Genomic DNA, 18337 nt, shown 5'->3' on the forward strand with positions numbered 1-18337 from the left:
CCAATCCTACATCCAATAGAGGGCTAATATCCAATATATACAATGAACTCAAGAAGTTAGACTCCAGAGAATCAAATAACGCTCTTGAAAAATGGGGTACAGAGCTAAACAAAGAATTCTCAACTGAAGAATATTGAATGGCTGAGAAGCACCTAAAGAAATGTTCAACATTCTTAGTCATCAGGGAATTTCAAGTCCAAACAACTCTGAGATTCCACCTCACACCAGTCACAATGGCTAATTTCAAAAACTGGGGTCACATAAGATGGTGGTGAGGATATGGAGAATGAGGAACACTCTTCCATTGTTGGTGGGATTTCAAGCTGGTACAAGCACTCTGGAAATCAGCCTGGTAGTTCCTCAAAAAATTGGACATAGTGCTACCTGATGATCCAGCTATACCATTCCTGAGCATATACCCAAAAAATACTGCAACATATAACAAGGACACATGCTCCACTATGTTCATAGCAGCCTTATTTAAAATAGCCAGAATCTCAGAGTGACCCAAAGGTCCTTCAACAGAGGAATAGATACAGAAAATGTGGTGTATTTACAGAATTGAGTACTACTCAGCTATTAAAAACAATGACTTTATGAAATTTTTTGGCAAATGGATAGAACTAGAAAATATCATCCTGAGTGATCCCAAACACAAAAGAACACTCACTCACTGATAAGCAGGTATTTGCCCAAAAGCTCAGACTACCCAAGATATAATCACAAACCACATGAAGCTTAACAAGAAGGAAGACCAAAGGGAATATGCTTCAGACCTTCTTAGAAGGGGGAACAAAAATACTCACAGGAGGAAATATGGAGACAATGTGTGGAGCATAGACTGAAAGAAAGGTCATCCGGAGACTGCCCCACCTGGGGGATCCATCCATATACATACACCACACCCAGACAATATTGCTGATGCCAGAAGTGCATGCTGACAGAAGCCTGATATAGCTGTCACCTGAGAGGCTCTGCTGGAGCCTGACAAATACAGAGGCAGATGCTGGCAGCCAACCATTGAACTGAGAACTCCCAATGTAGGAGTTAGAGAAGGAATGAAGGAGGTGAAGGGGTTTGCAACCCCATAAGAACAACAAAAATATCTACCAACCAGACCCCCCCAGAGCCACCAGGGACTAAACCACCATCCCAAGAGAACACAGAAATGGACCTGTGGCTCCAGCCACATATGAAGCAAAGGATGGCCTTGCTGGGCATCAATGGGGGGAGAGACCCTTTGTCCTGTGAAAGCTTGATGCCCCAGTGTAGGGGCATGTCAGTGCAGGGTGGTGAGAAGGAGAGGGTAGGTGGGTGGATGACAGAGGTCTCTCTTAGAAGCAGGTGGAAGGGGAAGGGGATAGCAGGTTTCTGGAGGGGAAACCAGGAAGGGGGACAACATTTAAAATGCAAATTTAAAAATATCCTATAAAAGAAAAAAATATTAAGGCATTCAATCTTAAAAATTTAGGTCGAAGGCAGCAGGTAGGAAGATTGGCTATCACAAACAGTAGAAATTTAGGCCTTGAGAATTATATAAAGAGAAAGCCAAGAAATAGGCATATATAGTAAGCAGAATGCAATTTAAGTTTATATTATATAAATAATTTAAGCCTTGATCTCATGAAGAACAGGGGGCAGCAAAATCACTGTCTCGTTGGTTAATATTTGTTTATATTCCACTATTTGCTTTGAATTGTTTTAATTAACAAAATGAGTATGATTATGAGTTTGGTGGTTATATTAAAATTCCTCCGGGAGAAAGGTCAAACTAAACGTTTAATGATTTCCAGTTACTGGACCAAGGACATGTTCTTTTGGGATAGAGGAGGCTCAGTGTTTGTTTTGTCCCCATTGGACAGAAAAGTTGAGATGTAGCAGGGGGGTGTGGATCTGATGCTTTGATCAGGAACCTGCATGTGAACACTGAAGGTCCCATTCCCCAATTGGTTTTTGATTGATCAATAAAGATACCAGTGGTCAAAGGCTGGGCTGAAGAGGTGGAATTTCTAGGTTCCTACAGGTATGCTAAGAGATGCCTGATGAGGAAAGGGAATTTGCCATGATTTGGAAGGAGAGTCACCAACCATGTGAGATCTCAGGTGGAGTGGTTGTTGGCTGCTTCCTCCATTTGGAGATTAGAAACACAACGAAGCTGAGAGCAGATTTAAAATATTAAGCAAGGAGGAAAGGAAAAGGCATACTAGGTATGGGAGGCTTAGAAGAGCCCAGCCACTGAGCCATAGAGCAGGTTAAAAATGAACACTCTGTGTGTATGTGTGTGTGTGTGTGTGTGTGTGTGTGTGTGTGTGTGTGTGTGTCTTTCATCCACAGATCCAAGGGAACCAGGGCAGTGGTAGTAGTGTGGTCTGCCCAGAGCTTAAAGAGGGGTAGTAGAAACTACACCCTATAGTACAATGCTATCATAAAGAAAACAATTTTGAGTTTATAAACACATGGGCATGTGGACTGCCACCTTTCAAGACCTCATGCCTATTATGATAAATATTCATATCATAATCAGACTAATAGTCAAGATTAGTCACCATTAGCCTGAAGGACAGACTTATTGGCACCAAATCACAAAGAACAAATGACTAGGTTTGCCTCATGAGTGCCACGTTCATCTGACAAAATTAAGACACTTGACTTCCTTGGACTTAGGGAATCTCTTAAGTTGTTGGTCACTCCAGGAGTTGAATAGAGAGCACAGGGAGAAACTATAGGATTTTATGTATCTGCGGGCTTTTCCATCTGTTCCCCAGTTCCTGGAATAACTACTGTGAAACTTAATTATCTATATAAATAAATGCCTATACCATTAGCTTGGGCTAACTCATAACTTCATTAACCCATTTATTGCATTCTATGCCTGACACATGACTAGTTACCCCTTCACAGTTTTATGTGTTGTCTCAGAGTTGTGGTGACTCTCTCTCTGTGCCTTACTCGATCTCAGAGTTCCTCTCTCCCTACTGGAACTCCCCCCTCCTAATTCCTGCCTCAGCTCATTGGACAATCTGCTTTTTATTGAGAGGCGATGGTTCCATATAGGACACAAGAGATTCTCTCTACAACTTTCTGTAAAACTGTACATTCCGAGACGGACACGGTTAATTAGAAAACTGAGACTAGGACAACAATCTCCCATGCATGGGGTGGAAAGAAATGAAGATGGCACAACTCCAGAAGGATAAAGACCTCAAAGCTTTAGAAAGGCAGGCTGGGAGTGCGGCTCAGGGGTAGAACACCAGCCTGGCACACGCAGGCCCTTGTGTTTGATTTCAGGCATCATTACAAATGGGAGCTGAACATAAATGTCCCCTGCACCACTGCTACTTCTGAGTACTTCCTTCTGCTTGCTCCTTGGCAGATACAGTTGGTTAAAACTCCTCCCATTCACAACGGCGTTCAAACAATAAAGTTTTATCTGGTGTAATTAACCGTATCTAAATGTTTTGTTAATTAGCATTTTATTGTATAGACTTACTTCTTGTCGTTTTGGGACTCTGGTATACTGCAAGGCACTCCGTGTAAATATATCTGTTAGGAAGTCCTTACAACACCGTGCTTCAATAAGCAGTGCTTCAAGGAATCAGAGTCACATTTTCCTGGGTGCATCCGAGATGTCTAGAAGGATAGAAACAGGATTAAATGATTGAAATAGTTAAGTCTATTTTATAATTAAATAGCGTACTTGCTTATGGAAAATTGATCATTTACTAACATATGTTAAAAAAAAAAGCTTGAAATGGTAAGTGTTTTGGCTCTCTCTACTAGGCTCACAGATGAAATCAAGCAGAAAGCTTCTTGGTCCACTAAGAAAAATATATATACTACATATCCCTATATTAATGTCTTATTCATGGTGACTGAGACTATTTATCAGTTGTATAAGAGGAATTGTGTTTAGAAGATTCTGTTGCCTCCCCGTCTAACAGCATTCACCTCACTGTCACATTAGTAGTAGTCGTTTGCATGATTAAAGCAGTGCTCAGTGTGTTATAAACTGTGTTAATGTTATATGGCCATGGTAAGTTTGTTTACTGATCTATAGCAAACATCTGCTAATCAGTGAGCCCTGTATTCCATATAAATAAGGCTGCATGCTCTCTTCAAGGGGGCGTTCCTTCTCTTCCCATTAGAAAGCACGTGAGTTGGTTGATGCTTACAACATGGCATGTGTTTAGAATGCGAACACTCAGAGGAAGCACTGTCTTGTGTACGTCTAAAGCCTTCTCTACTATTCGCCTGTCACTCATCTTTTTAAAGTGTATCTGTTAAGTGGCATTTTCTTTGTTTAACCAATGCCAAATAAAAATTAAAATATCAAACTACTGGAGAAAAAGAAACTGGGATAGCATCTGATTGTGAGTAACAGTCACTTAGTAAAAACCTGGCATTAATATGCTTTGAAGAAGAAGAGTAAAAAATAACCCTTTAAGATCCTATGATTTTAACTTCTATTCATACTTATCATATTATAAATATGAATATATAGAATATATAATTCATAAGAATTTATGAATCAAAAATTTAACTAAAATACATAATTTACAGATTGATATGAAGACTAATGACTTATATAAGATCATATGACTACCAAAAGACAAGATTCAAAATAAGAAACCAGTTGTTATCATAAGGTCATGAACATGACTATATGTGAGGCTTTGAATCATTTCAATAAGTAGGGGTTTTTGATAACTGATGGTTTTGCTGATATGTTCTAGTATTTATTTTTCCCTAATATATTTGATTTGAGTCATGATTTCTGTTGTAGACTACGAAGAGCTCTGAAAAGTCAAAGTACAGTGCTTTGGAGACTGATCACGTGTGTACATTTGCATCAGGTGTTATCATGTATTTCGAAATAAGGTTTTGTTCTCAGAGTGCCAATAAAAGCAAAATAAGTCCATCCTGTAATGACAGCAATTAATAATAACAAGCCTGACTATTCCACAATTGAACTGAAAACCATCAGCTTAGCCCTGTGGACATAATGCTTGTCATATGGGCAGCAGTGCTACTTTCCTTCCAGCCCACTGCACATCTTCATGTTTCTCAGCATTGCAATGCTTCAACCCTGCCTACAATTATCACAAAATCCCTAGTCCACTTCAAAACTGAAGTGAGACACTTTTGTTCCATGATCCTGTTGCAGCATTTATCGTGGTATGTTGGAGTCATCTTAATGCACACATCAAATGGAAGTTTCTTGAAGGTCAATCTAAAAGAACTCGAAACAAAATACACAGTAGCAAAGGTTTGCAACCCTTCATTGTATGGATGAGCTAAGTTTTCTTCTCAATTTCAGAAGTTCTGCATCTCAAGACTATACATGGACTGACCCTGGGCTCCAACCTCATAGGCAGCAATGAATAGCCTAGTAAAAGCACCAGTGGAAAGGGAAGCCCTTGGTCCTGCCAAGCCTGAACCCCCAGTGAAAGTGATTGTTGGGGGGAGGATGGGGAGGGGAACACCCATATAGAAGGGGAGGGGGAGGGGCTAGGGGGATGTTGGCCCGGAAACCGGGAAAGGGAATAACAATCGAAATGTAAATAAGAAATACCCAAGTTAATAAAGATGAAAAAAAAATGGGTGAGATCTAAATCATCCATTGTTGTCTTTGAAGAGTTAATAAAGCAAACAAAGGATATGAAAAGGTAATAGTGTTTGCAAAATTAGTGGTCTCCTGTAAGGACTCCTTGAAATACCAATCATGCTGACAAATTAATTATATTCAAGAAAGGTGATTTCAGACCTATGATCTAAGGAGCTGTGAGAGGTTATGAATGTTTATTCTTTTAAGTCTCCATATGATATTCTACAGTCACAATAGAAAAGCTAGTACAGTGTTAAATAAAGCATCATTTCCATTGTTTAAAAAAAAAAAGACTTTCACGTGACAGACGTACCATTTCCTAAAATAAAAGCTCAACGACCTGCTTTAAAGAATTATGTCAAAACTTGAACCTGTGCAATATTTAAAAACGATTGTCTGCAAATTCCAGATTGCCAAATTCTCTGTGGGGCAAACGTTAGCATATGAAGGAGCTGCTTGTGAAATAGAATTCTCAGAGCTTCCTAATTCTAAAGTATTTCTGACCCATATTCCACCTTAGACGCAGGGCTCTGCTGTAGGTGTACTAATTAGAACTAGGTAAGCCCTGATCATTCATTCTCTAAGTTTTGACCAGTTGTGGATCTCTGTAATAGTCTCCATCTGGAGCACCTAAAGGCTATTTTGGTGATGGTGAGAGCTACACTTGTCAGTGGGCATAAACATACATAATTGGAATACAGTTAGAAACTATGTTAACTTAGAAAAATGATAGTAGGAGATTCTCCTCTAGGTGGATGACCTCTCTGACCACAAGGCTTGGCTAGGTTTACAAAACTAGCACAAGTTTCCTCTTATTGAACAGGCCTTAAAACTAGTTAGACATCTGTAGGTTAAATACAAGACGAAACTGTCACTGCTGAGCCACTGGGATACATTAGCAGGCACCATGCAGGAAGAGCTACAGTGGGCAAGCAAGCTCCCTGGAGGTGGCCCACCATCTTGCCTGGCTATGATTGGTGCACTATGAAAGGTGTGGCCCCAGAGACTTCGTCCCAGGATTGCTTTTTGCTGCTGACGCGCCTTCTCATGTTTGCCATTGCCATACTCATTTGTTTGACGCGCCTTCTCATGTTTGCCATTGCCATACTCATTTGTTTGGCTTGCTGTGAGTGGACACAGAGGCCTTCACTGACTATAACCTGCTGTGATAACTTCCTGGGTGATAGTCCACCTTTTGGGCAAGTTTCCTTCAGATCAGCATGATTGAAGTCCCAGAGCAGTGCACCACAAAAGCCAACTAAGGGCCCCTCCTTGCCACCCTAACCTATAGCCAGAGTAAAATGTCTCACAGGCTATAATGTCCAAAGTGGCGGCTCCTGTTAAAATGATGGCACCAGCACATCTCTTCAGCCTGTAACTGTCACACCGCCTTTCCCACCTCAATAGGTGCTACCCCTCAAGAGCTGTTCACAGTGGCCATAGGGACGGCACCTTTCCTGTCTCAGCCTTCTGCTGTCATAAAGATCTGTCCATGGTGGCGACACCTTTCCTGCATCGGCCTACAGCTTTCTTCAAACACCACCGCAGCAGCTGTCCCACAGGAGCTGTCCACATTGGCTGCACCTCCCCTCCAGCACTCCCACTCCTCACTCTGCAAGCAGGCCGGCAGAGATGGCGCCTCGGCAAAAGCCAGCTCCAGCTAGGACGGACTTCTCACCCTAACCCTTGGACCCAATGCAGGGAAAGGGGTGTGAAAAAAAACCCCACCAACCCCTGAGCTTACCACAAAACCCCACCAATCCCTGCTCAGGAAAACCCACCAATTGCTGTGCTCCCCAAGCACAGAATTTGATCTCCCATCAATCCTCAATCCGGAAAACTCAAGAAGCAATGAGAGAAGAGAAAAAATGAGGGGCAGAGCTGAGGTTCCTGAACTCCTCAGCTGAGCTGGGGATACACTCCCCTAGGAACTGCACCATCTCCGCTGAGGAGGCTTCCTCTGAAGAGTCCTCGGTTCTGCTGTCTCAGGATGACCTTTTTAATCTATGACAAAAGAATTACTGTCTTGAAGTTACAATGCATTTGTATGAAGATTGATGAGAATTGTTTAGGGATAAGTCTCAAAAAAGAAATACATAATCAGTATTCCTGTTTTAATTTCCTCTTAATGATTTTAATCTGCTTTTGAAGAATATGTTTTTGTGGTGAATGTTTTTAGAAAATGTGTAACTTGTGGCTATGAAGTAGTTTTCTGAATAGAAAAACTTTGTCTTAAGGAATATAAAAAAAGAAAAAAGAAAACACTGGCATTTGCTTTTGCTGCAACTACTGTGTGTGTGTGTGTGTGTATATGTGTGTATGTTTGTGTGAGTGTGTGTGTCTGTGTGTATGTATGTGTGTGTATATGTGTGTATGTGTGTGTGAGTGTGTGTATGTGTGTCTGTGTGTGTGTCTGTGTGTGTGTATGTGTGTGTGTCTGTGTGTGTGTATGTGTGTGTATGTGTGTGTATGTGTGTATGTGTGTGTATGTGTGTAAGTGTGTGTGTATGTGTGTGTATGTGTGTGTATGTGTGTATGTGTGTGTATGTGTGTGTATGTGTGTGTGAGTGTGTGTGTGTGAGTGTGTGTGTGTCTGTGTATGTGTGTGTTACATGTGTGTGTGAGTGTGTGTGTGAGTGTGTGTGTGTCTGTGTATGTGTGTGTGTTGCATGTGTGTGTGTGTGTGATGTTGCTATCTGCTCCCCATCAGTCCAATCACCAATGCCACACCCTGCTGCCTGACTCAATGAAGCCAATAAAGATAGCAGCTCCCAGCACCCACGTACCTCATGGCCCCTCATCCTTTGCTTCCAAGCCCCTGACCGTTGTCTGTTATCCTTGTCATGTATATGACTCTTCAAGTGGAGACACATCACTTCTTTCTCATCGCCTCTGGACACAGCACAGTGAACTTGTTGTCAGAATCGTATGGATGGCAATGCCTCTCTGGATCATTGTTTTCCCAACCGTCCAAGTTCCCTATCCAAGAACAAAAGAGGGGGGTTGTGATCACCCCGTCAGCTCAGTTCTGTGTATCTTTAACTTATAGGACCCTTGACCACTGAGCAAAAAGGTCAACAACCAGCACCTAAGCCTGCTGGCTCCAGAGGTGAAACTCTCCTCTTCAACTGCTCACGTCCTGATGAAGCTGTTTACATGACAACCGTCGCCAGGCAACACTGGTGAGTGTAAGCATGCCCGTTGGTTCAGCACTTGAAGGAGACAACGTCAGTGCACATATGCAGTGTGAGCCTGGTGGTCTTGTTTGGCTGTAGTCTGCGCTTACCTTGCAAGCCCTTTCCTTCTTCGGATTTGAAGAGGCCAGCCAGAGCTGCAGAGGGAGACCACCCGTCTCAAGGAGAAAAAGAAAGTGAAATTCTTTGATCAGGACATAATGTGGAGAGGTTATTTCCAGCCATGACTCTCAGTTCTAACTGCCCCTGCTTTCAGTTTTCCCACACATTATCTGAATCTACAGAGATTACTACTAATACTCCACGGAGTATGTTTTCTCTACTCTGAGATTCTCCACATTGTCTTCAGGGTCAGATCTTTATTTCGGCTCCTGTGCTGCTTTTAATAAGACTGTTCCTCACTGGTTGGGGAATTAGAGGGTTGTTTCCAAGGGTTTGATACTGTTTGGGGAGGTTGTGGGAGCTTGGATGGAGCCTTGAGAGATGAAATCCATCCCCAGAGGCCAACATTGAGCATGTAGTCTCTGTCCACTTCCTGTATTGTCTCTGCTGGAGGTGGGATCTCTCAACTTCCTTTCCTGCCACCATGACTGCCTCTTGCTACACGGCCTCCCACCAAGACAGACCCACACACATCAGGAACTGGAATCTAAACACACTCTTCCTTCCATAAAATGCTTCTGACCATGGCGTTTTTACCACAGAAATAGAAAATTAACAGATACAATCTCTGAATAGCATCCCAGAGATCTTGAAACACGTGACCAACACTTATTAGTGTGTGAATGTGGTGATACACCCACCTTGACTTCCAGCCCTGTTTTGCTTGACTATTCTATGCTGACGTTCACTACACTTAATGTACAGGGCTTGTCATGTAGAGGACATCAGTACTTTTCACGTCCTTTCCCATTCAAATTTTGTCTCGTCCTTAAACATTCAGCTGCTTATTTGCATCCTCTTGGAGATGGTCGATGTTATATTTCTTATTTTAAATTTTATTTTCATTTATGTCTGTCTATATATGTAAGCTTTCATTTGTCATGGTTGTGCTGGCACCTGAGATGGCTAGAATATGGTGTCCGGTCCCGAGGAGCTAGAATAAGAAGCAATTGTGAGTCACCTGACTGGCATTCTAGGAACTGAACGGGTTTTCTAGAAGAGGCAGAAGCACACTGAACCAATGAGCCTCCTCTCCAACTCTGAAGTTATAAACGTTTTCAACTTCATGTTTAAATTAAAGCATAAACTGTATCACTTGCCCCCTTTTATCCCTTGATCCCTTCCAATATCCACATCCTTCTAACCCAGTCCACGACTCTCCATCCGCACTCAGATTCATCCCCTCTTCTAAACTGACATGTAAACTGATGAACCAGATGAGTTGCTTGTGTATATAATTTCTGGCCAACTGCTTTGTTTTCGGTTAGTTTCTTTGCTATATCTCTTGCTTATTGTTTTTTATTAATGCGTCTTATATTTTTTAAATTATTCTATTACTCCAATACTTCTTGCTTCCCATTACTCCCTCAAAAGTGGCTCATCTAGCTCTCATACCAGCTCTGCACCACAACTGTGGTAGCCTTCTCTGACCCCTTGCTGTTCCCATCTCCTGTGGATCCCACAGATCTTACACACACACATACACACACACACACACACACACACACACACACACTCATTGCTCACTTTGTCCCAGGCTCCAACCCCTGAAGGCACCCCCACTAATCCAAAGGCCTCTCCTGCCAAGAGAGCAGAATGGCCAGCTGCTGATCTTCACCTCACCTTCTGGTCCTCTAGATCCAACACCCCAGTCTCATTCCCACACTGTTGTCTCCTACAGAGACTGCACCTGCTGGAGCCTCCCTTTCCTCTCTGACCCAATTTCCAACGGATCTCACAGATCTTCTCCTCCAATCTTCCTTCCCCCAACTTATCCCACTCACAAGCCTACAATACCAGCAGGCATATCCTGGGAACACACAAGATGAGTGGGCCAGGGAAACAGGTCACAGAACATTTTCTACCTGGCAGCACACAGCCATTAGACTGTCCTGGAGTCCAGGGAGGACAAAGAAACTAAGGATCAAAAATATCTACCCTAAAAGCAGAAATAGATATCAACACCTAGAACTATAGTCATCCTGATCAAGATGCCTAGACTTCAGTGTAAAGATACAATCAATACTAGCTAGGACAGTAAGTGTCCCCACTTCGGCTTTCCTTTTTGTTTAGCTTCTTTGGGTTCGTGGATTGTAGTGTGGGTGTGTTCCTTTGGATATGGGTTACCTCACTCAGGATATTTTCCCTGCAGATTTCATGACGTCCTTGTTTTTAACAGCTGAGTACTATTCCACCATGGAAATGAACCACATTCTCCGCATGCACTCTTCAGTTGTGGGACATCTGAGTTGTTTCCAGTTTCTGACTTTTACATATAAAGCTGCTATGAACAGAGTGGAGCACAAGTCCTCGTGATCTGACAGAACATCTTTTGGGTATATGCCTCAGAGTGGTATAAATGGGTCTGCAGGTAGAACTATTCCCAATTTTCTGAGAAACTGTTCAACGGATTTTCAGAATGGTTGTACAAGTTTGCACACACACAAGCTGTGGAGGAGTGTTCCACATCTTTGCCAGCATATGCTGTTGCTTGAATTTTCAATGTTAGCCATTCTGATGGGCATAAGGAGGAATTTCAGGGTTGCCTTGATTTGCACTTTGCTGATAAGGATGTTGAACATTCAAGTGCTTCTCGGCCATTTGAGATTCCTCTGTTGAGAATTCTCTGTTTAGCTCTGTACCTCATTTTTAATTGGGTTATTTGGTTTGCTGGTCTAATTTCATGAGTTCTTTATACATATTTGGATACTAGCCCTCTGTTGGATGTAGTGTTGGTGAAGTTCTTTACTCGATTTGTAGGCTACCATCTTGTCCTGTTGGCAGTATCCTTTGCCTTACAGAAGCTTTTCAGTTTTATGATGTCCCAGTAATCAATTGTTGATCTTATAGCCATTGGTGACTTGTTCAGAAGTTGTCCCCTGTACCAACGTATTCAGAGCTATTTCCCACTTTCTCTTTCATTAGACTCAGTGTATCCAGTTTTATGGTGAGGTCTTTGATCCATTTGAGTTGACTTTCTTTTTCATTTGTTCAGAAGATGATCTCATTTTTTTTTCTTAAAAGGCGATGCCTTGTGAATGAAGTCCCTTGAAACTCATAATTGTACTTTATTTGCCCACACTGAGATGTCAGGTAACTAAGTGTTTGCCTACTTTCTCTAAGTAATTTTTAAGTAGCATATGAGCACATTTGACATCCGTTAATTTTCTCGGATATATAACTGGTTAAGTCAATGACCACTAATTTATATCTTTGCCTTTAAAAACTACTAGAAGTTGCCATTTTCTACTCATCTTTATGTCTTTCCAATGACTCCATCTGCATCAATGATCACTGTGCATTAATCACATCATCTACCTCATACTTTAAAGTATGAATTTAAAAAAGTTAGGATTTTTATCGAAACCTCATCTGAACATCCAGGGTTTTGAATGTCACATCTCAAACACTGAGCTTAAGTTTGGAGAAGCTCCTTTCTCCCTAGGACCCCCTCCCCACGTTCCCTCACGTTGTTTGAAGATGTGTCCCTGTATTTCCAGTTGCTACTTCTGTACCAGTAGAGAGCTAAGTGGTGACGGGATCTTGATACTGTCATTTCTATGGCCCATCCTTGGTTTTCTATATGGAAATGCTTGCCCTTCCTCACCTGCCCAAAGATGAAGGTCTGGCAGCCCTCACTGTCTAAAGGCCACCCTAAGAGATGGACCAGATCGTCTTGCTGCTGATTGGTTCAGGCTGGACTATGCTTTTTGTATGATGAAGAGCTGATGGCCAAACCTGGGTTAGAGGTATGAGGGCAGGACTTGCAGGCAGAGGCAGAAAGGAGACTTGGGGGATTAGAAAAGCATTGCAGATGGAGGGAGACACAGAAGGGAGCAGAAGGGAGAGAATTGAGCTGTAATCAGGGAGTGAGAACCACATGATTAGAGGGGATAGCAGGAAAGTTGAGATAGGTTTAGATGAGCTGGCTGAGAGACTGCCCAAACATAAGGCCAACAGCTTTAAACTACAGAGAAGTCTCTGTGTTTTATTTAAACCACAATTCAGCCCACAAAAGTCCTGTGATATCTGGCAAACCGACACAGGGTGTGAGATCCAAGGTTAAGGCCCGAGACAAGCTCCAGACGTGCGGCCTGGATGAGAGAACCCAGTACGAGAGTGGCAGTCCGCTGTGGCACACGACTCTGTGAGGGCTGGGTGGTGGACAGACCTGGTCCCTTACTCAGAAGAAAGGTTCACTTTCCCAGGTCTGCAGTGGGGCAGGAAGCTAAAGACCTAGGCTCAGAGGAGGCAATCCCCAGAGGACAGAATTTAGAGAAACTTAAGTATAGAAATAGACATTAAAGTTTGGAAGTGGTAAGAAGAGAAATAGAATTGAAATAGGGGAAGAAACTTGGTAGAGACAGCCTCGGGAGGAAATACTAACTTTAAACACTGAAGTGAAGGAAGTAGAGAGTAAGATAAAAAGAAAAACACTTTCTGCGTTAACAAAAGGAAAACACTGTAGCAGAGGGTATTTGGGCCCTGTTTAGTTTTGCTTTAATTATCAGCATAGAGTTAACGATATGTTGGATAATAACTGCAGTTTTCTATGTCCTCTCTAAGAAAGAGCAGAAGAAAGAAGAAGGGGGAGGACCTCCTTGCCTTCCCCCCTCAAATTCACAGGAAGTAGACTTGGATAAGGAGAGGCCTGAGAGATGAAATGCTAAATTAAATATATAGAACAGAAATTAGAGGGTTTTTAAAAATCAGAATACACAATTTCCTCTTTAGTTCAGAAGAATCCAATCCCATGGCGCCACCTTGTGATGAGATTGCAGGATGGCAGCTTAGGCCCATTAGAGGACCTACAATTTTTCCAGCTACTGTAAGAGACTTAGCTCCAGATGAGGGAAACCCACTGGGCTATGAAGAATCTGAGTGGAAGCCCATAGAGATACTAGATCTAAAAGGATTTAATGGTAGCTTATGCCTTTCCCCTTATATGAAACAGATACTTAATTACTGGGCCCTGCAAAATCATATAGATCCAAAAGATTAGAAAGATTTAATGTCAGCTGTCTTGGAGGCTGGCCATCAATTACAATGGCTGACATGATGGAGAGAAGAGACCTCAGCCACAGATCGATGCAGTAGGACTAATGGTAATGATACTGTCAAGGGTCAGTGGCTAGATCAAGGTCAGTCAACAGTTACACAGGTGGATTATTCATAACGACACCACCTTATAGCAGTGCCGTACGATAGCTTTAGGTGCTTGAGGTTGAACAACAGGGGAAACGATCTGGATCGCTTAAAAAATAACTCAGGGTACATATGAATCTTTTACTGACTTTTTACAAAGATTATTGCCAGCTGTAAACAGAGCAATATCAGACTCAGATGCTAGAGAGATTTTAATTGGGCCTTCAGTTCTGAGAATGCTAATGCTGAATGCAAAAAGGTTAGACATTTAAAGGCCCGATCCACACCCATTTATGACTGGATTAAAATTACTGTGCTGTTGGATCTAATGCTTCCAATTCCTCTATAATTGGGCAGGGAATTGCTAAATGCATGACAGCTCAGAATGTCAGAGGCCTTGGCTGTGGAAGCCCAAGTCCTCTCCTAAAGGATTGTAGACACTTCCCGAGTATAACTTTTCTCTAATGCTAACCCAGGGAGAAAGCTTCCTGGGCTATGTCAAAGACGTGGACAAGGCAGACACGAGCTTGTGAAACCCGATCACTCAGTGATATATGAGGCCATGCCCTACTATAAGAAAAGTGTCTATGGGGCTTTGCTCAGGTCCTGCAAAGACACATCATGAGTTATTGGTTCCTGTCAGCCAAGGAGAAGCTGTTCTGGAGAGCAAATAGAAAGTGAAGTCTGGTACGCCAAGCCTAACTACTTTGATGGACAGAGTGAGAGGTTCTGAAGACACCAGGAAACTAATGCTACAAATGATGAGAGACCGAAGTCGAGATTACAATTAGACGGAATGGAGACTGAAGGCCTAGTGGATACCAGAGAAGATGTAACAATAATTTTTCAAGATTGCTGGAACCCAACTTGGCCACTTCATATTGTAACTGCACAGCCCCTGGGGACATTTTCTCAGGTTTACAAAAGGTCTAAAATGGACTGAATGGATAGAACCAGAAAGTCAGATAGGAAATGAAGTCCATATTTAGTTGTTATAGCCATGAAATTCTGGGGAAGAGATCAATTGCAACGCTGGGAAGCACAGGTTAGCATTCCTTCGACTTCAGGGGCAAGTCAGAAGACAGGAGATGTCTTTGATAAAGTTATCACTCTGATAAAGTGAAAACTGGTATCTAAATCAGTTACAGACCATCAAGGCAGTCCATAGGTAGAACACAGGAGAAGATGGCTCTAAATTTACATAGGTTCCACTGCTGATAGAGTACCAAGTGCCCTGCTGTTAAAGTGATAACTAACTAACTAACCTTTTTGGATAGGTCAACGGACCTTAAATAAGGAAAAGTTACAGGCCGCAGAACAGCTGATCCAAGAGCAGCTGCAGGCTCAACATACAGAAGAGTCACCAGCTCTTGGAATTCTATATTTGTCATTAAAAAAATCTAAAAAAATGGAGGATAATGAGAGATCTGAGAGCAATTAATAAAGTAATTCTGCCTAAGGGTTCTTTACAATCTGGAATCCTTTTAACTTCTTTGTCACCTAATGCATGGTCTATTATAGTGATTGACTTAAAAAAAGAATATCAATTTTTAAAACTCAAAAAATAATTGCTTTTTCTCAATACCCCCTGAGGAACAATATAGAGAAACATTTGCTTTCACCATGAATACTAAATACTGGATAGCCTAAAAATACTATTGGTACATCTTGTCACAAGGAATGTTAAGTAGCCCTACCTTATGTCAATATTTGTACAACAGCCATTAGAATGAACAATGTTCATACCCATGAACAATTTCCTGAATCTATAATTTATCATTATATGGATAATATATTACTGGCTGATTCAGATTCCTCAGGGAAATATTTGATGAAGGAAGGATAAGTTTGCCTTGTTGGGGAATATGAATTTCTCCTGAAAAAAATACAAAGAGAAGATTCTACTAATTATCTAGGATATAAGATAGGTTTACAGAAAATTCATCCACAGAAAATATACATAATAATAGATCAATTACAAACTCATAATGATTTTCAAAAATGGCTGGGAGATATTAACTGGCTATCGGTTAAAACCGGATTAACTATTCAAGAGCTAAGTAATTTATTTCAAATCTTACAAGGTGAGTCAGAATTAAATAGTCTGGGAAAATTATCAGTAAAAACTGAGAGAAAATTGGCTCTGGTAGAAAAGAGATTACCGGAAGCACACATGGAGTGCTTGGATCCAAAGATTGATGGGATTTTAGTTATTTTGCCTTCTACTCATTCTCCCACAGGAATTCTTATGCAGAGGAAAGATTATTGTCTTAGAATGGATATTTTTAGCATATAAACAGAGTAAAAAAATTGAGACCTATGTAAAAGGTCCTGACTTGATTGTAAAAGGAAGATTAAGACTTTGTCAATTATCAGGAACAGACCCAGTAGGGATTAAAATACTGTATATCAATGATAAAATTATGTCATCTGTGAAGATTGGTAAACAGCTTGCAGTAATTTGGGGCGGTAGTAGCAACAAATACCCCAACAGCAACCTCAGTTTATAGAAAGAAGCCGTGTCCTGTTTGCCTTTGGAACAAGATGTAGAACTCTCAGCTCCTTCAGGACCAGGCCTCCCTGGACACTGCTTCCTATCATGATGATAATGGACTGAACCTCAGAACCTGTAAGCCAGCCCCAATTAAATGTTGTCCTTAATAAGAATTTCCCTGGTCATTGGTATCTGCTCACAGCAATGAAAAACGCTAAGACAAAGGGGAAGATGTCGGGGTGATCTTCCCTTTGAAGGTATGTCCCTGTATTTTTCAATTGTTAATTGTAAAACCTAACAGGATCTTGGTACTGTCATTTCTAGCCCATCACTGGTTTTCTATATGGAAATGCTTGCCCTTCCTCACCTGCCCAAAGATGAAGGTCAGATGGGCCTCATTGCCTAAGGGCCACCCTAAGAGATGGACCAGATCATCTTGCTGCTGATTGGTAAAGGCTGGACTATGCTTTTTGTATAATAAAGAGCTGATGGCCAAACCTGGAGCTGGATCTAGGGAGGGACTCCTAGGTAGAGAGGGAAGGAGATGCAGGAGACTCAAAGAGATGCACAGATGGACGGAGACACAGAAAGAAGCAGAATGGAGAGAGCAGATAGTGAGAATCACATGAGGAGACAGGAGGCAGAGAAGTTAGGATAAATTTAGATGAGCTAGCTGAGAGATTGACCTAGGACAAGGCCAACAGCTTTAAACTACATAGACGTCTCTGTGTCTTATTTAAATTGCATGTGGGTCCTGGAAGCCTCATAATAAGACAGAAAGCAGTTTGAAGTTTCAGAAAATATATTGAACAAAATCATAGAAGAAAAATTTTACAACCTAGAGAAGAAGATGCATACAAGAAGCATACAGAACACGAAATAGATCAAACCAAAATAGAGAGTCCTTTCAGCATATAATAATAAAAACACAAAACATACTGAAAAAATATTAAAACTGCAAGGGAGAAGGCCAAGTTATGATGTTTGGTGCAGAAATACAAACTTTGACTAAGACAATAAGGTAAACATTTGAAACAGACTTATAATTCCTACTGAAGAGCAGTCATCAAAATCAACCAAAACAAGCCCAGAGCACAAAGAAGAGTTAATGCCAATACTCCTCAAATTATTTTCCAAAAATGGATAGAAACTTTAAGAAACTCCACTAAAATCAGGAACAAAGCAAGGCTGTTTGTTCTCTTCATATCCATTTAATACAGTACTTGAAGTTTTATCTGGAGAACTGAGACACCTGAAAGAGAGTAAGGAGAAACAAATTAGGAAGGAAGAAGTCAAAGTATTACTTTTTGCAGACAATATCATAGTATACGTAAGTGATCCTAAATATTCCACCAGGTATTTCCTACAGCTGACAAACACTTTTGGCAAAGTGGCTGGATACAAGGCTATCTCAAAAGAAAAAGATCAGTAACCCTCCTATACATAAAAGACAAATGGACTGAGAAACGATAGCCCTAAATAATGTAAAATGTCTTGGGGTAACTAACCAAGCAAGCAAGAATTGTGTGATAAAAACATCAAGTCTCTGAAGAAAGAAACTAAAGACGATATCTGAAGATGAACGCCCGTGCTCATGGATTGGTAAAATGAACATAGTAAAAAGGGCCAAAAATTCGCCACAGATTCAATGCAATCCCCATCAAAATCCCAAAAAAATCTTTACAGACCTTGAAAAAACAATGCTCAACTTTATTTGAAAAAAAAAGCCAAAAATAT

At 41.3% G+C, this 18337-nt stretch overlaps 1 long non-coding RNA gene across 1 annotated transcript in view; it reads right to left on the minus strand.

The window, feature by feature from the left end:
• LOC102554815 (uncharacterized) overlaps positions 1-18337 on the minus strand; it is a 64751-nt gene that overhangs the window by 39828 nt on the left and 6586 nt on the right. Inside the window, exons 3-6 of the long non-coding RNA XR_005497762.2 lie at positions 9603-17852; positions 8392-8584; positions 7387-7609; positions 3491-3630 (exon numbers count right to left, since the gene is read on the minus strand). This is a non-coding gene — a long non-coding RNA (uncharacterized LOC102554815). The remainder of the gene's footprint in view (positions 1-3490; positions 3631-7386; positions 7610-8391; positions 8585-9602; positions 17853-18337) is intronic.

The sequence above is a fragment of the Rattus norvegicus genome, chromosome 20 (assembly GCF_036323735.1).
Source record: "Rattus norvegicus strain BN/NHsdMcwi chromosome 20, GRCr8, whole genome shotgun sequence".
NCBI lineage: Eukaryota > Metazoa > Chordata > Mammalia > Rodentia > Muridae > Rattus > Rattus norvegicus.